The following is a 19,295-nucleotide window of genomic DNA, read 5'->3' on the forward strand; positions in this document are numbered from 1 at the left end:
TCAGCACAGGTGCATTACTGTGGAAGGTGGTTAGAATCTGGAAGTGAAACCTACCCTGAGATATCTGGAATCTGCCTTGGCACTTGACGTGCTTTTTCTGGAGAGGCGTATTCCTAGGTCTGTGGTGCACATGTAGAAGGATGATGAACCACGAAACTGTAGTCTATCCATTCCCATTGCAGCACATGATGGACATGTGATGCCTCCAACCCACTGCCCCTTGGACATCTGTCAGTTCCTGAACATCCAGTTTGAGTGGTGATAGACCTGCTGAAGAGCAGGAGCATGCCCATAGAGGACGGGACCACTATAGGAGCACAAAGTGTGCCTGAGGATGCTCCTCTCTTGGAAGTCCTGAGTGGTGCCCTGAGATTCGTGCTGGCCAACACTTGAAAGTTAGTAAGCGCCTTCGCTCTCCACCCCCTGTTCACCAAATATGAACTGGTTTTCCTTCCAGTGCGAGAGGTTCCAAGAAGTGAGGGTGAAGGGGTACAGAGGGAATCACGCACATTCCTTGATCTGTTCAGAAGATGTTACTTCTGTTGCCTGGTTTGAAACATTCAGAGGCCCCTCTGAAATGGAGTACAGGAAAATGTTTCATCTGTTCCTTATTGGTATTTGGATTATGGAAAAAGGGCAGACCTTAAATTTGATATTTCTATTCTGTATCTTGTAAAGGTCACCTGTGTACAAATTTACAAAAAGATCTTATTGATTCCTTCTGTGGTATTCTTATGCTGGGTAGAGAACCTTTAACATGGAGAAATGAAGTTGTTCCTTGGTGTTATTTCCATTTATTAGCCTGCAGAAGGGAGAGTTTAGTAAGATAATTTGTGAGCATGTATGTAGTTAGCAGGCATGATCAGTTTAATTGGTTTCAAGTAATATGTGCATGTGATAATGTAACTTACACAACTATACGAAATAGAATGGTTGTTCAATTAATTATCTTTTTTTTTTTCATTACAAAACCTGATTCGGATACAAAATTAATGTCTAGATATATGTATCCAAAGCAAGCAGTTAGTATTTTGATGTGCAGAGATGAGCTTCACTATGTCATTGCCTGATGGCTGAATGCTAGAAGAAATGCTTGAGTAGCAAGGGTAAGCATTAGGGAGTAATTAGGGACAAAACTTGCTCTCGGTTATTTCCATTAACTTCAAAATAACTGGAACATGCTTTATGAAATTGCAGAGGAGTGAGTTACAGCCCAAAATACTCTTTTTGTGTTCTCTTTAACTAGCAGAGATCTATTTCAGGTCTGTATTAGCCTTTTGGGGCTCTACAGTAGCTGCCAATGTGAAATTTCTGGAGACTGCGTTAATTCTAGGCCTGCTTTTCTGCTCTTGGCAGGTGAAAGATGCTGATGCTCAGAGGCTGAGATGGCCCAGATACAGCTGGATCCTCTGTCTGCCCTGCCCTGCCCGTGGGGAGAGCCCTTCTGCAGTTTGCAGCGGGTGCATCATCTGAGTTAGTGTGGGAGCCAGGAAAAGTATTAGATTAGATAAATTCAGCTTCTTCCAACAGCTTGCAGAGAGGTGGGTAGGAAGAAATAACTGGGAATTCAGAGGGCAGGTTTCTGAAGGGTACTATTATTTGACTGGTAACTGACAAACTTGGTTTGGTAGCTCCGTTTTAATTTAACAAATGAAAGGGGATACTTTTGTTCTCTGGAAGTAAGTGATAGCATGTTCAGTTTCCAGAAAAACAGCTGTTATTTAAAGCATCTCTACTAGTGTGAAGAAAGTTTGATGCTATAAGAATATCATTTCTATTTTAATACCAAAAAAAATTAGATTGCTGAGTTATTAAAATGATGGTTTCACTAAATCATTAAGACAGCTACCTTATGTTTGTAAATGCACGTACTGGAACTCCATACTGAGACTGAATATTCAGGTTAGCTTCAACTGCTTTGCTTAACTTGCTAATTTAAGCAGCAGCTGTGTTCTAATATCACATCAGCAGAGGAACTCAATAGGAACTTGACTTCAAACTATCTAAGGAAGACATGGTGGACCAGATTCATTCCTGCTCTGCAGCTATAGGCATTGTTCCTACTCATCAAGCTTAATATATCTAGATGTCTGGGGAATAATTCTGATAAAACTCCCTAAGAATGCCAGTGTGTGATTTTGTTACAGAAACCTAATGCGGTCTGTAAGGCATAACCTGACTGGGTACAGCAACTGCTGTGGGCATAGGGTGTCACACAAAATGTATCTGCATGCAAAATGTGATACAAGTGGAAGTCTCTGGTAGCTCATTTGTGAGTAAGGAATGGAGTTGTGTTAGAGGAAAGCAAGTATGGTTTGGCTGGAACCAGGAGGTGATGGAAACAGTGGTGCCTGCAGTGGGAGCCACAGGATGCAGGCAGGGAGGGTCTGGCCAGGGGCACCAGAGGTGATTGGCCATTGCTTCCCATGGCTTTCCTTGTCTAGAGCTCTCCCAGGAACTAGGGCCACACTCTTTGAAATCAAAGAAACGGAAATCATACTGCTTCATCTCTACCTGTCGTGCTCTACGTGTTCCTTTTGGCTACACATGTTTTCTGTAATTTCCCCCTAATCTTTTTGTGTTTTGATTGTAATATGGAGAAGAGGAACTGAAGAAGTTCCCAGATGCTTCAGGTAGAACTGTTCAAATACTAGATTTAAACCTGTTTTTCCTGTTTTTGCAGGCTATAAATTATAAGGCAGAACAGCACCTCGTTTTCCAGTTCTGCAGATGGCTGCTGGAAAACAAACCCAAAAAAGTAGAGTGTGATGGATGAATCGTTTTGGCATCCCTTATATATTCAGTTCTTTGTTAATCCAAAATTATTCCCTGTGTTTAATTTGAATTTGTGAATAGTTTTGATCATCTTGGTATTTTTCAGTGAATGAAAATTTCTGTGGAAACATTCTATCTGTGTAAGTGACTTACAAGATCCTAAAAAACCCCAGGATGATAGATGATTCTGTGGACAGAAATGCTCAGTGGTTATTATCTGGCAAGTGCCCCAGATACTTCCAAGTTCTCTACAGGCAGTTTGACAAAGTATTTGGTTTTCCCACTGTAATTCTGTATTACTGAATTCTGCATAATTCAGCATTAGCCTTCTTAATCCGTTTTGATATGTCTTATTGTAATAGCAAGGCAGTAAAAGCAAGACTTGAACCATGAGCATTTGGTTCTACTTGTCAAGAGGTTTCCTTTTTTTTTTTTTTTTTTTTTTTTAAATTTTAAAGAAGAGATATATAAAGTAGGGAGAGTTTAAAAATAAATTCCATCTTAAGGGGTAGAACCTGGATTCTGAGTTTCCTCAGTAGTTGCACTGTTTCAGAGTTAATATAATCCTTACAGTTTTATAAGCGGGTTTGAGAAACTTGGTTTGAATGCTTGTAGGTGATTCAGGTCTGCTTTCGGGTGTTATCTTTTAATCCATGAGGTAGGTCCTGTGGATGAGCTGTGAAGGTCCAAGTTTCTTCTCCTCAGGCTGCTTGCAGCTCTGGCTGGGAGAGGCCCCTGGGACACTGACTTCCACTTAGCCTTTTCACAAGGATGCAAATGAATGCCACCCATCCCAGGAAACTAGCTCTTTTGCACTTGTGGAGCACAGGGACTTAAGGCTTAAGGTTTCTCCCACTCTGTGGGTGACTTGAACTGAGAGAGGAAGTGGTGAATGTTCCATTCAGATAGCCTCTATGTGATACTTGACGGAGGAATGGATCTATGTATCATAAAGATCACAAGGTATCAGTTTTCCTCCATCTCATTCACAAACTCAAGTTGTACCTTTTGCAAATCCAAAGTAGCTGCACTTGGTTTTTAAAGGTTAGTACAACCTTTAGAATGACGGTAGAAGATGTGGAGCTTGGCTTCCTCATGGCCTTTTTGTGCCTGGGAGGTGCTGGTTCAGCAGGGAGGCGTATCTGGAGCAGTCTGGCATCTCTGTGTTTCCAGTTAAAGTGCTAGCAGCATACTGGAGGGCTCCTCTCACCCAGTTCTGCCTTGCCCCCTGCTTCCCCCTTGCTCTTATTATTGTGTCAGTAATGCTGAGTCCTTGCAGTTTGTGGGTGCTTTTGTTCCTCACTAGTTAAGTCCTCTAAAAGCCCTCATAGTGTTAAATGTGACTTGGGCAGTATGCAAACTCCATCTCAATTATTGTTGACTAGGTAGATAAATGGTCTTGAGCACCAGAGGAAAAGTGTGATTTGCTTTTCTTCCCTGCCTCCATATCCCCCAAACAAGACTAATTCCTGACTGTTAAGATTTATTTTAAGAGATGATTAGGTTTTCTGTTTAATACAAATGACGTACTGTATTCTAGAATCACTGTCCAATTTTATCCATTTCTATGAAATCTCTCTGTTGGAGGCAGGGATTTCTGTAAAGAGTTAATTTGCCATTTTTCTCCTGAGTCAAGATCTGCTATAAATAGTATTTGCATGTTGAGTCTATGAAAGCCTTTGCCTTGGGTTTGCTATCTTTGTTCTTTTTGGTAGCTTTTTTTTTTTTAATTGCTCTGAACATTGAAATTACTTTTTCAGCAGTTGAATACTGATGTTCCACAGAGAAAGGAAATATTAGTAAAAAAGGATCATTGATTCATTTACAACATAATTTTTTTTTTTTCTTTTCCCTTAAGCCAGTCAAATAGGTAATAATCAAAACTGAACATATGAATCTTCTATAAAACAAGTTGTGGCTAGTCTTTACTGATGTGTACACCTGCCTAGTCAAACCACCAGAGCAGAAGCCATCTTCATGTTCTTTTCTATTCTGTCTCAGCTCAGCAAAAGCCCTGGATGAGAATAATTTTAAGTATATATGGGAATATGCTTAAAAAAAGAACATTTCAATTGTCCCTCTGTAATGTTGGGGAAACTATATTTTATTTAAATCCTATGCATATTGATGCAGACACCTGAGCTAATGTAGAACTATGGCTTGGAATTTCAATGCAAGTAGAAAAAAAAAAAAGTCAGGAAATTCAAAGTGATGGTTACCAAAGCAACTATAATTCTTCTCCACTTGTACTCTACTAGTGCTGTATGCTTCTCAGTACCGCTAAGCTCTGATGTGTTAATATATACATGCGGTGTAGCTGAAATACTGTGGGAACCGAAGTTGTAGGGGTTTTCAGATGTAAATCTTTTGTAGAGTACTAGAGATGATGAAGGGTTTTGCTTTTGTTTCAGTGTTCACTTTTTGTAATGATCATAAAACAAGAGTCACTAAAGACAAATAATGGAAAATAAGAACATATAACCCTAACAGAGCACAAAATGCATGCAGCCATCAGACAAAAGCACAGGGTAGGAGGAGGGGAGCAGACTTTCGGATGGCAAAATATGATTATTTTATTGGAAATAAATGGAAATAAGTTAAAAGACTAGATTAAAACCCATAAGTTAAAAATAGTGGTTATATCAAATGGGAAATGCTTTAATGATAAGGAGCGAGTTGGAAGAGTAACGCAGCCTTCCCACCAGCACCAGGCTTGCCAAAACATGGCGTTGGGAGGCGGAGCTCTCCTGGTAGGCCAAAGCACCACTCCTGACCAGTTTCTCCTCCCATGTGATGCAGTGAGAGCTCCCCCTCCTGTTTTCAGCCTTACTTGAACTTCTAGATAGTATCAATAATGTTCATTAGCATTTTAAGAGTATTTTAAAAATCTGTGAGGAGCTATGAAGCCTGTGGCTCAGAGTGCTGAGTAGCTGAGAAACACCTTTTCGCTGAGAGTGACTGACCACCTGGCACGTTGTGCCTGTGGGGGCTTGGGTCACCAAAGCGGGTGACTAGCAGTGACATTCAGTGGAGCAGTTTATTTTTAGTTTTTGTATAAAAATACAGTTCCCGTGGTCAAGAAGGGAATTTGTTTATGTCTTGCAACAAAAGGGCCTCTGCTTTTTCAGACTCTTTGTATTTTCAAGCCTTCCCCAGTCAACAATCAATCCAGTGCAGTCAATCACCATCTGTATACTAAAACCTGCAAAGTAGATACAACAAATAGCGGTGGGGAAAGGGATCCTATAGGGATAGAAAGAAAATTGAGAGGCTTACAAGACAAAGTATTATGCCTGCCTCCTTGTATCTCAAACCTTTCAGTGCCAATCGTGTTCAAGCAGTCGCTTTCCAGTTGTATTAGTAAGAAAATACGATTGACGTTTATTCTAGCATCATGGTTTTTATGCCAGATACAGTACCTGATAAAGTGAGTGTGTCATAGATAAGGTGATACCTTATCTAACGTAAAGTAGCTGTACAAGTTGAACTGTCACATTTGTTTGAGCTTAGATTAGATCAATGATTTGTGTCATGTAGTCCTTGCAGTTTGGGTCCAGACATTAAAGTTGGATTTTCTGTCTTGTCAATTTAAAGTTTGGGAATAGTCATGACAGAAAATAGACAACTTAAACTTGCAGGCTGATCCAGCATTTTTTACACCTCTGCAACTCAATTTTTCAGTAGGCTAAGAAACAGGATAGTCTTCATCTAGTGCCATGTATCCATCATGAAGATAATAGGTTTCATTATTGCTGAAATTATTCTTTCATGCTAATAATCCAGAATTTGTATATTCTCACTTGTCAGCTTCACCTGTAGAAATACAATTCTATAAAGAAGTAGCAGCTAAACACACAGCCGTGCAGTCAGTTTCAACTTTGTATTCTTATCTGGATCTGGGACTTCTCCACAGAAATCAGAAAAGGCAATATTGAAGTTGTGGGTGCCAACTAAGATCTAAGATATCCATAACTCCTTTGAGTTATTACTGGAAATAGATATCTGATCAACACTGTTTGCTTATTTGACTGTGGTAAGTAGATTGCAATAGTCTGAGAAAGGTAACAAGCTGTGCTGGTAAGGAAGCAGTTTGTTGTCGGTACATAAGTGAATTTGCTAAAGGATTCTTCATTCAAGTGACATAATCACCTTAATGCTTCTAGAGTCAGCTTGGGATATCTTCTTCATAGTTGCTCTTCATGCAAAGTGGATCACCCATTGCTAGCCACATTTAGAAAAATATTAGAATAGCAGCTGTTTGCTGCCTTGTGACAGCTTTCCCTCCTCTTGATTTATTTTTGGGCACAGCCTCAATCTGCTTCTGCTTCAAGAGCACAATAGAATTAATTCCGTAAATAACTTAGCACTTTTGTGTAGCATATCTAGCAGACAGACTTTTTAAAAAAAATATTTATTTATTTATTTTCCAGTGGATGTATTCTTGCATAGGTTGCCACTGTTGTGGGTTTATTTTTTGTATGACTTTTGAGTGAAGCCACCACAATCTGATGTTAATGTAACTGTCAAATTAAAAATACGTCTTTGGAAGTCAAGGATCCTACCCCAGCTAATTATTCACTAGGGGGTCTGCATTCTATGTTAATGAGGTAAAACACACAAAAGACCAAATAGTTGAACATCAAAGCTGCTGTAAGTGAACATGCAAGAGATTTAAAACTAAAAAAGCCCTGTACAGCACTTTCTCAACGTGTGTAGCTAGAAAGGGAGGTACTTAGATGGCTTAAAGCAATAATAAATATGAGTTCAAATCCCTAAATGTCGGTGCAGTGAGGAAAGACTTCAGCTATCCAGAAATCAGGACTCTGCACACAGCACATACTGATGGAGGTATGCAAATGTGGAGGTGCAATATAGTATTATCAGTGTCCAAAGAGCGATAGGTTAGTCTTCTGAACGGGTATGACATTTAGACAACCTTGATGTATGTTAAGGAAACCTCCAACAAAACTGCTATTAGCATCCTCGTTTTCATTTTACTATTTGGGTTGGCAGGTTTTTGGATAACCACTGTAACAAGGACTGTGCATCTTTCATCTGCCCAAACTGGTAAGTTAAATGCTGTTGTCTGTTCAGCAAGTTGACCTTATTCTGGTCCTGCACGCATGTCTGCCACCTCGCAGTCACAGTGATCTGGTGTGTCAGGTAAGGGCAGCAGTTTGCCAGCGGTCTCGAGCAAAGTCTGCTGAAAGCAGCAGCTCGGGGAGTTGTGCTGGCAACCTGTGTGTTTGAGTAAGATTGTGTCGTTTTTTACAATTTGAAAGCTATAAATGGTTTGGGATTTGGTTAAGAGGGACAATATCTAGCCTGTTTCTGATAGCGTTAGCAAAGATGAGAGTACTTTTTATAACGGTGAACAGGAGCAGGCAGGTATTGAGGTGTTTTTGTGAAAGCCTCTCTAAATTTGCCAGAAAGGGTATGGGACTGTTTATGTTCCTCAAGCGTTTTATTTGATCTGTAGATTGTTATAGAATTAAGTGTTTAGGGAGCCCTCAGCAATTATCTGTTTGCTGCAATGATATTGATAAGATTGTGAAATTGGCTGTTGCAGAAGATTGTAGAGCATAGAAAAGGCCCCTCTGGAATGGCTGACATCTCCTATAAATCTAAAGAAATAATAAAAATAGAAAACATGTGTTGTGCCCAGGGTACATAGACAATAACAGTTCACCTGGGAAATACCTTCTGACTGATTCACTGATTGGTAAATAGTTGATGGGATCAGAGAATAGTCAGGAAACAGTGGTATAGAAAAGAAGGACTTTTCCTTCTTTGAACTTTTAAATATTTGCCCTTTAGGATCAGTTAGAAGATTTATCGTGCATCGTAAGTGGATGCTTTGTGTTTGTTTTGTAAAAAATGCAGTAGATAAAGAATGTTTATTTTTGTTTGTTATGAAAATTCACTGTTATATTAAGTAGCTTTATAGTAAAGTGTATTAACTTTTAAAAATATATATATGTGTGTGTATATATATATATATGATCACATTATACACTGTAGTATAATGAGGTAGTACAATTTTACTGGAGACTCTAGTATTGTTCATGCTTAAGTAAAACAAACTAAAAGAGAGCCCAGTGCTGGAAATAAGGACTTTGCTTTTTGAAAGCTTAGAACAGTCAGTGAAGGATAAAGGACACCCCTGGACAACCAAGATAACACCAGCATTCTAGCCTCTCTAACATGTCTGAAACATTCCCAGCATTGTCTGTCATCATAGATAACTATAGCAAGGCTGACTCTAGGGACATCTGGATCAATAGACAATTATCAATAATGCTGCAGAAATGTAGTTGCTATGCAAAGTTTTATTATGATTAGTAATCAGTAGTGTGGGTGCTAGTAATTAGTCAAATCATGTTGTACCTGAACATTTGAAGGATACGAGAACCCTGTGTAAAACCACATTTGAGGTGCCCCAGTTTGGCTGGGATACCTCATGCACATGAATAAATGTTTACTCTTTTAATTCTCTACTTTGTGTCCTGACCTCTCTCCTCAGTCAGCATGGGCCAGTTGTGAATTTTCATGACAGTTTCCACTTATCTCACCCTATCCTTATTCTCACCTTGTCTTTTCTTCTGTCTTTCAGGGCTTGGTATTCTCACATTAGTTCTCTTTTATTTCCTCCATTTCTTCTTCATTGCTACTTTCTTTTTTATTAAAAATTTTTAAAATTGAATTTTTTTTTTTTTTTTTAATTCTTCATTGCTTTCTCTTTTCAGTCTCCAGTGAATTTTAATCTTTCTTTTCCCTTCAGTCCCTTAATAATAACTTTTTTCTTTTTTTCTCATACCTTTTAAAATGTTCATGTTCTTCCTCCTTCTTCCTGCCTTTTCTCTCCTTTTCAAAATATTCACCTTTTTTCTCTAGATCCAATATTTCCTGTCCCCTCTCCATGAACTCTTTTATTTTACCGTTCTTCCCCGCAGTTACAACTTTCCAATATGCTTCCACATACATGTAAGAGAGGGGAGAAAAAAAAAAATCAGTTCTCTTAGTGCTGATTATGAACCCTCAGGCACCAGCCCTCTCCATCCTTCTTGTAGCAGGTGCTTTGTGTGTGCACATTAAGTTACACTGAGCAACAAGGACAGATAATAATATTCCTGTGCACATTCTGATTCAAACAGTAAATCAGATATATTTGGAGGATTGGAGGGTTGAAAGGGAAAATATTAGGCTCCTTTTCCCACCTCTTACTTTGAAATAACATTAACCTTTGTGGCCTTGTTTGGTAATATGTTCTTGAATAAATCAAAACAAAGGAAAAAGGGTTAGTTGTGGATAGATATTACACAAAAGAATGAAAAAATCCTGTTTTTTACTGAGGCAATACTGGATCCGTGATTAGTTTCAGTGTTTTTCTAGGTATGTGAGTTGCTGTGAATGAGCCAGACTTTCTGATGTTTCAGATGCATATAAAAAATTTTGCACGATTGTTACTTTGAGTTTTACTTGGCTGCGTGCACGTCCTCTCAATGGCTTATCAGCCTTGCAATTCAGTGAGTATGGAAGGAGAGGTAATGTCTTTTTTTTTCTTTTTTTTTTTTTCTTTTTTTTTTTTTTTTCCTTTTTATATGACTGTATTTTAGTCTATGTTTTTGCATGGTGTAAATCTCTGTTCATTTAGCATAATCTGTTGCAAGGATCTGAAAGTCATATGAGACTCAAAGCTAGGCTGTTGAACCAAAATATGTGATTTTTTTATTCTGAACTTTTAGGCACCTATACTTGTGTAATTAGGTGCCCCAGAATAGTGAGCAGATTAGAAGCACAAATGCCTTCAAGGAGGTTTAGACATACTAACAAAAGTTTACAACAGATGCTGATACCCTGATTCAAATGTGACCCTAGTCTCAGAGGTCTCACCAAGCTGAAGGCTGCTTGAAGCTGGCAGGGCACATTGGATTGCCTTATACTTGCACTGATCTTTATTCTCTGAACGTCTGCTATTGGATTTTGCCCCTCAAACAATGCATACGATTAATTTTGATGAGCTCTTCTTCAACTGTTGCATGCAGCATGTTTGGAGATTAACATGTATTGACAAACCTGTGTTTGTAGACTACAAGATGATGCAGGAGCTTTCTCTTCCTTCTCTGTAGTTTTCTGAGTGTCTATGAGATTGCCTAAAACCTATCACAGATCCTGGGATTTAGGAAAAAACATAGAGTTGGCAGCACTGGGTAGTGTATGATGAGTCTGACTTCCAAGAAATAGGAATGTTTATGTGGTTGGTTTTCTAAAAATACAGGCTTTCCTGTGCCCTGGCAGTGCTGCATAGCACGAACTAGAGGTTGCACAGGATGTTTTCTCACATGCCTCAGCCTGCCCTTCCAGCTGAGAGAAAACAGTGTGTGCTAGTATTGATCAGAACGTGCTTTCCTTTCTTCAAAGAGGGGAATTTTGTCTTCAGAACTTCTGTATGGTGAGCTTTCTGTAATTTTCAGTGTAGCTAAAGTTATTTGAGATTGACTAAGATACATAATTTTTTTTTTTTTTAACATTGGTTTCTCTGTAAGCCTTGTGCTGCCTGATGTTTCCTGGTACCTCTGAAGAAAGATGGAGGTCCTCAGACTCTCTGGAGTGGTAGATCTTTTCTTATTGGCCCCAACGTGCCAAACTGCAGCTCTTCAACCTGGCTCAGAAGCGAATGAAGTGTGAGCTGGTCTGGAGGATGGGAGCCATCAGGATTACTGCCCTGAATCCTTAACAGTCCCGTTTGGGTCCCATTACAGGGCTCCTATGCACAGGCTTCGGCTGAGTTGAGCACACTGTCACCTCTAAGTGTGTGTTTAAATCACCAGTACTGTGTGCTCTGGTAGTGATCTGGAGTGAGGGTAACAACTTCTACAATATACTGGGCCAGGGATGCGATGCAGCCCCGAGCGGATCTGTCACAGCCTCTGCTATGATTCCTTGATGCCATGAAGCATGAAATGGCACTTGCTTTCTGTGCTACAGGTGTGCCCTTCTTATTGCTTCAGTGGCATGATAAACAACCATGTTTCATAAATTGGCATTTCCAAAGAGGTCCCGCTTGCAGAACTGAAGCCAATTAGCAAGAAGTTTAACCAGCAACAGCGTATAAAATCTAAAGATAATTAATTCTAATGATGAAAATCCAGCTTAGGAATGATTTGGTGTCTGGAGCATTAATATATCACGTGCTTTAGTTTCATTTTCTGCAGCCCTGCTTTCCTGGAGAATACCAAATTTTGACCTTTATTTAAAATGAGATTACTTAAAGGCCATCACTAGTTGAATACAAGCTATATAAGGGATAGAGTTAGAAAACAGTCTCTTCAGTATAATGGGGAGAACTGAAGCTCTATAATAGTTGGAAGATGCATCCATAAGCAAGTAGGAAAAAAAAATGAAATCCTTTTTTTAGTTGGCTGATTTCAACAGAAGAGTATTTTAATAGGCTGAGAAGAAATGGGAGATTGTCTCAAATTCTTCCAAACAAATTATTGCCATGAGCTTACTTTTCAAGACACAGTCTTGGTCCAAATCGTTATCACTGAACAAACTTTCAAATACTGATTTGTGGGATTTGATCACTATGGTTTGAATGACGCTCAGTACTCTGTTCCCTGCCTTTTGGAAAATTTTATTTTGAATTAAAAATTACTTCCTTGTTTTTCCTTAGGCAATGAGCCCACTTAAGGGCATTTCATCAGCAACCAACCTTGTCTTTTTCTGGAAAAAGTAATTACCCAATGTCAAATACAGGTAACATATGACAACTTGACTATCTAATATGCACTGTACGTGCTTGCCTTTTGAGAAGAACTGCTTTTGTTTCAGCATAGAAATATCATAACAATTAAATCTGGTCTATTCACATAGAATAATCTATATACATAGATCACCTGGGGTTCAGGTTTTGTCAGTTGCTTTCTTTGCTAATTTTCTGTCAGCTTGACTCATGTTTCTCCTGGAATGAGTCAGTTATATAAGCTACAGTGACTATTCACCAAATTATTTACGTTTTAATATTAAAGTAATATACAGTACAATAACTTCTTAGCTTATTAAATTTCTGTGGCTTGAATTCTTCCAACTTTTCCTCTTATTATGGTCTAAGGCTTGTTGAGATGATTACATTAATAATACATTACTATAAAATTAAAGTGCATCACAGAGAACATGCTAATAGGTTTCATTGATTTAAACTTGTAAATGGGTGCTAGCAATCAGAAGCCAGGTGCAATCTGACTTCAAATGAACTGATACTGATAACAGTGCCAAAGTCATTGGCAAGATTCATAGTTCTGATGTTGAGGGGAAGAAAATGTTAAGTATAATGATGTTACTTAGAATTAAGCTTGAATAAAAATGTGAAGTGCATGCACTGGACTTTAGCAGAGATACACTTTTTTGCTGTTATGAATTTAAAACTGAATTTGGCTTCATATTTTAAGATTTAAAAATAATTGCGAGGTAAGATTAGTTTCAGCCTGTGCAGATGGTGGAAGTAATTTTCTTAATGAATTTAAATTTCAAGGCATCAGAAAAAAACAGTGAATATTTAGCACCACTTAAATGCAGTACTCTGCTGTTGGGTATTGTTAGTTAGCCTTACAGCTTCTAGTTGCAGACAATGGTACTGTTCTCTAAAAACAAGGGGTAAAAGTTAATATCCTTCACCTTCTTAAAGAAAACAGAGTAATCAAACAAAGCCTGGCTGTCATTGATATTATTTTGTTTTACTAACAAATAGGAATATATTGTGCTTTTAGAGATCTGGAGTTGTGTTCCTATCCTGGTCTCTCAGAGCTTTGATTTACAGGTACACCTCAAGGTGACTTTGCACTTGAAAGTGATTTTGAACTTTCTAACTTGTGTATGTGCCACCGTTAAAATTTTATCTCAGAGACAATCTTTTAATATCAAGTAATATTCAGTCTTCAAATGTGAAGTTTACTGCTGTGTGTTAGATTTCTTTGAGTTTGCTACTGTGCAGAGTGGACCATGTTCGGTTTTGTATATGAAGAGTGGAAGCCTGTGGCCTGAAAATGATAACATCAAGTGGCTACTTTTTTTTGTGTTGTTTCGTCTTTCTTTGCAGACCTCTCCTACAGATTTAGTATCATATCAATAACTTAAAGAACCTACTCTTTGTTTATGATAACCCTTATTTTGGATTTCTTTTTCTTAGAATTTTTTTTTATAAATATTTTTCCGGTCTTTGACGTAGCATAGCCCTTCAGAAAGCTTATCTGGAATCTCTGCAGGATGCAGGGGAATATTGATATCTTAAATATACAGACCTGAAGATAGAAATGTAGGCTTGGGGAAAATCACAGAGGAAACTGGTATCAGATTTGGAAATTGAATCCAGATTTTAGCACATAACTGTAACAATATACATCAGCTGGCTACTATCCATGTCCTTATTTCCTGTGAATTTAAAATTTAGGCAGGGAGCTTTGGAGATACTGGACCAGATCAGACTATTGAGATTCTTGGGGCTTTTTGTAGAGAACTTTAAGTCTATAATATTCCACTCTTCCGTTTTACAAGGGGTAGTTTGAATCTGTATGAAGGTCTACTCTGAACTTGCCAAAGTAGCTGAATCAAATGTGCCTTGCTACACAGAGATAAAGAGAGAAACTCTTGAAGAAAAGAGAGGGGGAAAAAAAAAAAAAAAGAAAATAGAGAACAGAATCAAGAAAAAGTAAATATGGAAATGGGCATGTTGAATATATCTTGAACTACGGTGGCTCATGAATACTTGTTTGGTTTTTAGCTAAGGCATGGAAAAAGATAGGAAAAAAAGAGAAGCCTCACATCTGGGACTAAGTCAGTGCGGGACTTTATTGCTTGCTTTGTGTGCTGGGGTATGGCTATTCCCAGGGTTGAATCCATGTGTGCACAAATGTCAGCTTAAAAAGCAGTTTTTCTGCTGCCAGAGGATTGTTTATTTCTGTGATATTTTTGTGTCACTTGGGTTCTACCATTTTAAATATATATATATATATATATATTTTTTTTTTTTCCCCCTGTGGATCTGTGCTTTAGAATTATCCAACAGACATCTAACAGCTCATATTGTAAGCTTGGTAACCTTTTATAGATTTAACTGCCCTATAAAATTTGACAAAAGAATAAATGCAAATGACTTGGCTTGGCTGCCTGCTTAACTCACTGTATGCATATGGAGGGAATTGATAGTAAGGAGGATGGGTCTTTAAAAACTGGCAATGAATGTCAGGACAATATATTAACTCTGAAGTCCTCTAGTCTTAGCTAAATCATTCACTGGTAAAGAAATAAGTCTCTGTTGAAGTGTCATGGGCCATATAGCTATTTAATTCCTTTGTTTGCTCTCTTGCCTGTGGTGGGGCTACAGGGAAGAACTCAGCTGCCTGTTTGCCTTGTCCTGCCTGCCGTGTGCTGGGTTCAATGAAGGCACAAAGAAGGTTCAAAGATGTCCTTGCAGAGGGGTTGGACTAGATGACCTTTAAAGGTCCCTTCCAACCCAAACCATTCTATGAGCCCCCAATACAAGAAGGACATGGACCAGTTGGAGAAGGTCCAGAGGAGGCGACGAAGATGATAAAAGGGCTGGAGCACCTCTCTTATGAGGACAGGCTGAGAGAGTTGGGGCTGTTCAGCCTGCAGAAGAGGAGGCTCCGGGGAGACCTGATAGCAGTCTTCCAGTGCTTCAAGGGGACCTACAAGAAAGATGGGGAGAGGTTGTTCAGTAGGGCCTGTTGCAATAGGACGAGGGGTAATGGTTTTAAAATAGAGGGGGGTAGACTTAGATTGAAAATTAGGAAAAAATTTTTTACAATGCGAGTTGTAGAACACTGGAACCGGTTAACCAGAAAGGTGGTGGAGGCCCCATCCCTGGAAACGTTCAAGGCCAGGCTGGATGAGGCTCTGAGCAACCTGACCTAGTCAGGGATGTCCCTGCTCCTTGCAGGGGGGTTGGACTAGATGACCTTTGAAGGTCCCTTCCAACCCTGACCATTCTATGATTCTATGATTCTAAGGCTGTGGTAGAAGGGTGATGGCTTGTTCCCAGAGTGGGAAAAGTAAACATGCAGGAGGATGGTAATTCCTGGGAAGAGCAAGGAGAAAACATATGAGAGGACTTTCTATATGGAACCTGTGGGCCTCTACAGAGGCTGAGGGAGGCAAGAAGCCTCAGGGAGAGTGAAAGCATGAATGAAAGGATCCTTTCGGAAAGGGCAGCCTCAGCAGAGGAGTGGTGGGTTTGCATATCTCTTGCTATTAACCTGTCTTACCCACTAGAGAGGAGTTGCCTCTGTTTTAAAAGGCCCTAGCTTATATTCTAATAAAACCCAACATGGGAGACTCAAAGCCCCTTTGGTTTTCTTTGGGATGCTGAGTGTAAGAAAAGATGTAGTCCAGGTTGCCTTGAAAGGTCATGTTCGGTCAGGGACTCATTGGACAAAGACTCCTTATTTCTGAGACCTGAGTGTGCAGAATCAACATATTCCATCTAGTTCAAGTCAGTCCCAAACCATTGCAAATGGCAGTGACATAAGTACCTATAGGTACCATATGTTATTAGTGAAAAGTTGTTTCAAGTTGTATTTTTTTGCTGCATCATTTATTTCTTTAGAAATGTACTTAAAATTCAGACCGGGAAGCAGCATTTTCATTTTCTTAATCTTGCCGTGGAACGGATTTTCTGATTTTCTTCTTCCATAACTGAGGGTTGGCTAAAGAGGAAAAAAATAAAAGGTGTTTGTGAGTTCATGTTAGAAAGCTGTGTGTGTAGGGGGAGATAAGCTGAGGTTTGAAAAAAAAAAACAACAGTTAATTATGCTCGAGGAGGTGCTGGTGGGAGACTACAGAGGGCTGATGTGTTTACCTGCAGTGTCCTGTTCTCTTGTCTACAATACACAAGGGAAAGAAAACGGAAAAGATGCTCCATTAGCCCCTTTTCCTTTTTTTTTTTTTTTTTTTGTTTTTTCCTCAGAAGCGTGTCTGATTAATTTCTGATACAGTAGTAGCAGTTGCATTGTATATGCTCTACATATCCCACTTGTCCTTTCTGCCTGCTGATGTTCAAATAAGAATTGGTAACTCAGTCTTTTTTTCTTTTATTTATTTATTTATTTATTTATTTATTTTTACACAAAATATTCATTGAAAAGAAGTTCAAAACATGAATGCTGGTCATTAATTCATTATTATCAGACTATTCTCTTGTACATTCTGTTTATGCCACTGACAGTGTTGAATAACATTACTGACCTTCTTAAGGAGCACCATATTATTATTATTATTATTATTATTATTATTGCCTGGTGTATTTAATTGTAATGTTCATTACAGATTTTATGAGGTGTGGATTAAAGGTAAAAATCTCTGGAGTTGAGCCGCCAATAATCATGCTGTGGGTTTCAATTATAGAATAATTCCTCTAATTATTCTGCTTAATTTTAGGAAGGAAAGGTCACAGGAATAAATTGTCTTTGTGTGAATAAACACTGGGGAAATTATTGAGGACCTAACTATTATCATGTAAGATGACAGTCCATTCTGTCAATCTAGATACTTGCAGGTCATAGTGATGGCAAATCTCTGTGCAGTTTTATTAGCAGTGATGCTAGTAGTCAGAAATTTTAAGGGAGCCTTTGAAATTGCTCCCTGTGAGGCTGGCTGCTCCAGTAAAGCTGCTACAGGACCCATAAGCTTTGCTGTGAGCATGAGTAGGTCAATGGTGAGTGTTTTGATGAATTTAATCCTCCCCCACCCCCCCATAATATGGGAAGGACTAGAAAAGAGAATGTTAGAGATGTGTGGAAGCTCCTCCAGCTCCTTTGCTGTCTCCGTGTAAGACTGCATCAGTAGTGGTCAGTCAGCTCTCTACCCAGTTTTGCTCATCCTTAATTTAGAAATTAAGATATTTTCCTACTAGAAAAGATAAGGAGGGTTGGTTGGTGCTTTTAGATTTTTAAGAGCCTCTGAGGAATGACTACAATATGAAAAACACAGAACATTACTAAATTTCAGTATTTTAGTCACAAGGTCATGGGAAGGGACTTGTTTGGGTATTTAGTGATCTATATTTCTGCTTCACTTGAACATTAAACAGTCCTGTGGACATTGTACTTGCTACCTGTAATTTCCACAGCCATGTTCCATTTCCATTAACCACACAGATGTCATATGTAGAATGCAGTTATGTCCGGAGACTCTTCAGGTGCTCTCTTTAGATACTATCGTTCAACTCCTCAGGAACCAGAGGCTGCCACAGGGTACCAGCATGTCAGAGCCTGGAGCAGATGGCCCCGGGGAGCTTGGACTGCGCTCGGCGGCCTTTGAAACACAACTTGGCAGGACCTGAGCAGCCTAGTGTGACTGCAGCTAGCTTTGCTTTGTGCAGGGGGTTGGACTAGATGGCATCCAGAGGTCCTTTCCAATCTGAGTCTTTTTATAATTCTATGAGTTGGCCTAAAACATGCTTTCCCCCTCTCCTCCCTGCCTTTCATTCAATCTTCCTATATATTTCTTATCCTCTTTTCTTTACTGACAAAAGTATGCACATCAAAACCAACAGACTGTAACTAGAACTGTAACTCTCCATTGTTTCAATTAGTTTTGATGTAAAAGCTGTCTCAGCATTGTGGACATGTATATGGAGTTGTTCATCATGGCTAATGGAATACAGCTGAGTGAAAATACATGATGTTATATAAAGACTGATACTTGGGAACATGAGAAAGGATAACAAAAGATAAAAGGCATCCAGTTTTTCAGAAGAAAAGAGATCTGTCAAGAGGAGACCTTTGGGTGGGAAATGAAGAACAGTTTTATTCCTATGTATAAATAGAATTTAGAGCTCCCAGACACAGTGAAATAAAAAAGCAAAGAAATTTGTCACTTGGATGTAAAGGAAACGTGGGAGATTTATGTCCCTACACTAAAAAAATCTCATATATAAGCCAGCCAACCATTTTAGTTTTGTCAAATGAGAGGAGAATAATTATTCATTCTGGTTGATGTTCTATAAAGAAATGTGCTTATTCAAACTAGATGCATCTGATAGAAAATGAAAAGCTTTGCCTTTTTTTTTCCTTTTATAAAAATCTGGTTCCTTTCTTTGTGATGACATTTAAAAGGAAGGGAAAAAAATAGTAAGGATTATTCTATTAAAAAAAGACCCAAACCAAAAACCTTTTTCTGCAGAGAAAAAAAAATGCAATTAATTTTAAAAAATAAAACTCCCCGGGGAATAAGAATTGTAGGTGAAACATCACTATAGAGTTACAAGAGGAAATGATTTGGGATATACTTTGGCTCACCAACAAATTGGGATGGAGGTCTTCAGCTTTAGGAAGCTGTATTTTGATTTTCCTCTGAATTATTCAAATCCATTTACACATATCTTGAATGGGGAAAAAGTCTTATGAGAAAGACGGGCTGGTCCCAGAAGCAGAGGTGATGGCTGGACTCTGACTGGTGCTCTAAAGTAACTGGAGGTGGGGCCAGGGCTGGAGTCCAGTCAA

This window comes from Chlamydotis macqueenii, chromosome 1 (genome assembly GCF_036417535.1).
Source record: "Chlamydotis macqueenii isolate bChlMac1 chromosome 1, bChlMac1.mat, whole genome shotgun sequence".
In the NCBI taxonomy this organism is placed as follows: domain Eukaryota; kingdom Metazoa; phylum Chordata; class Aves; order Otidiformes; family Otididae; genus Chlamydotis; species Chlamydotis macqueenii.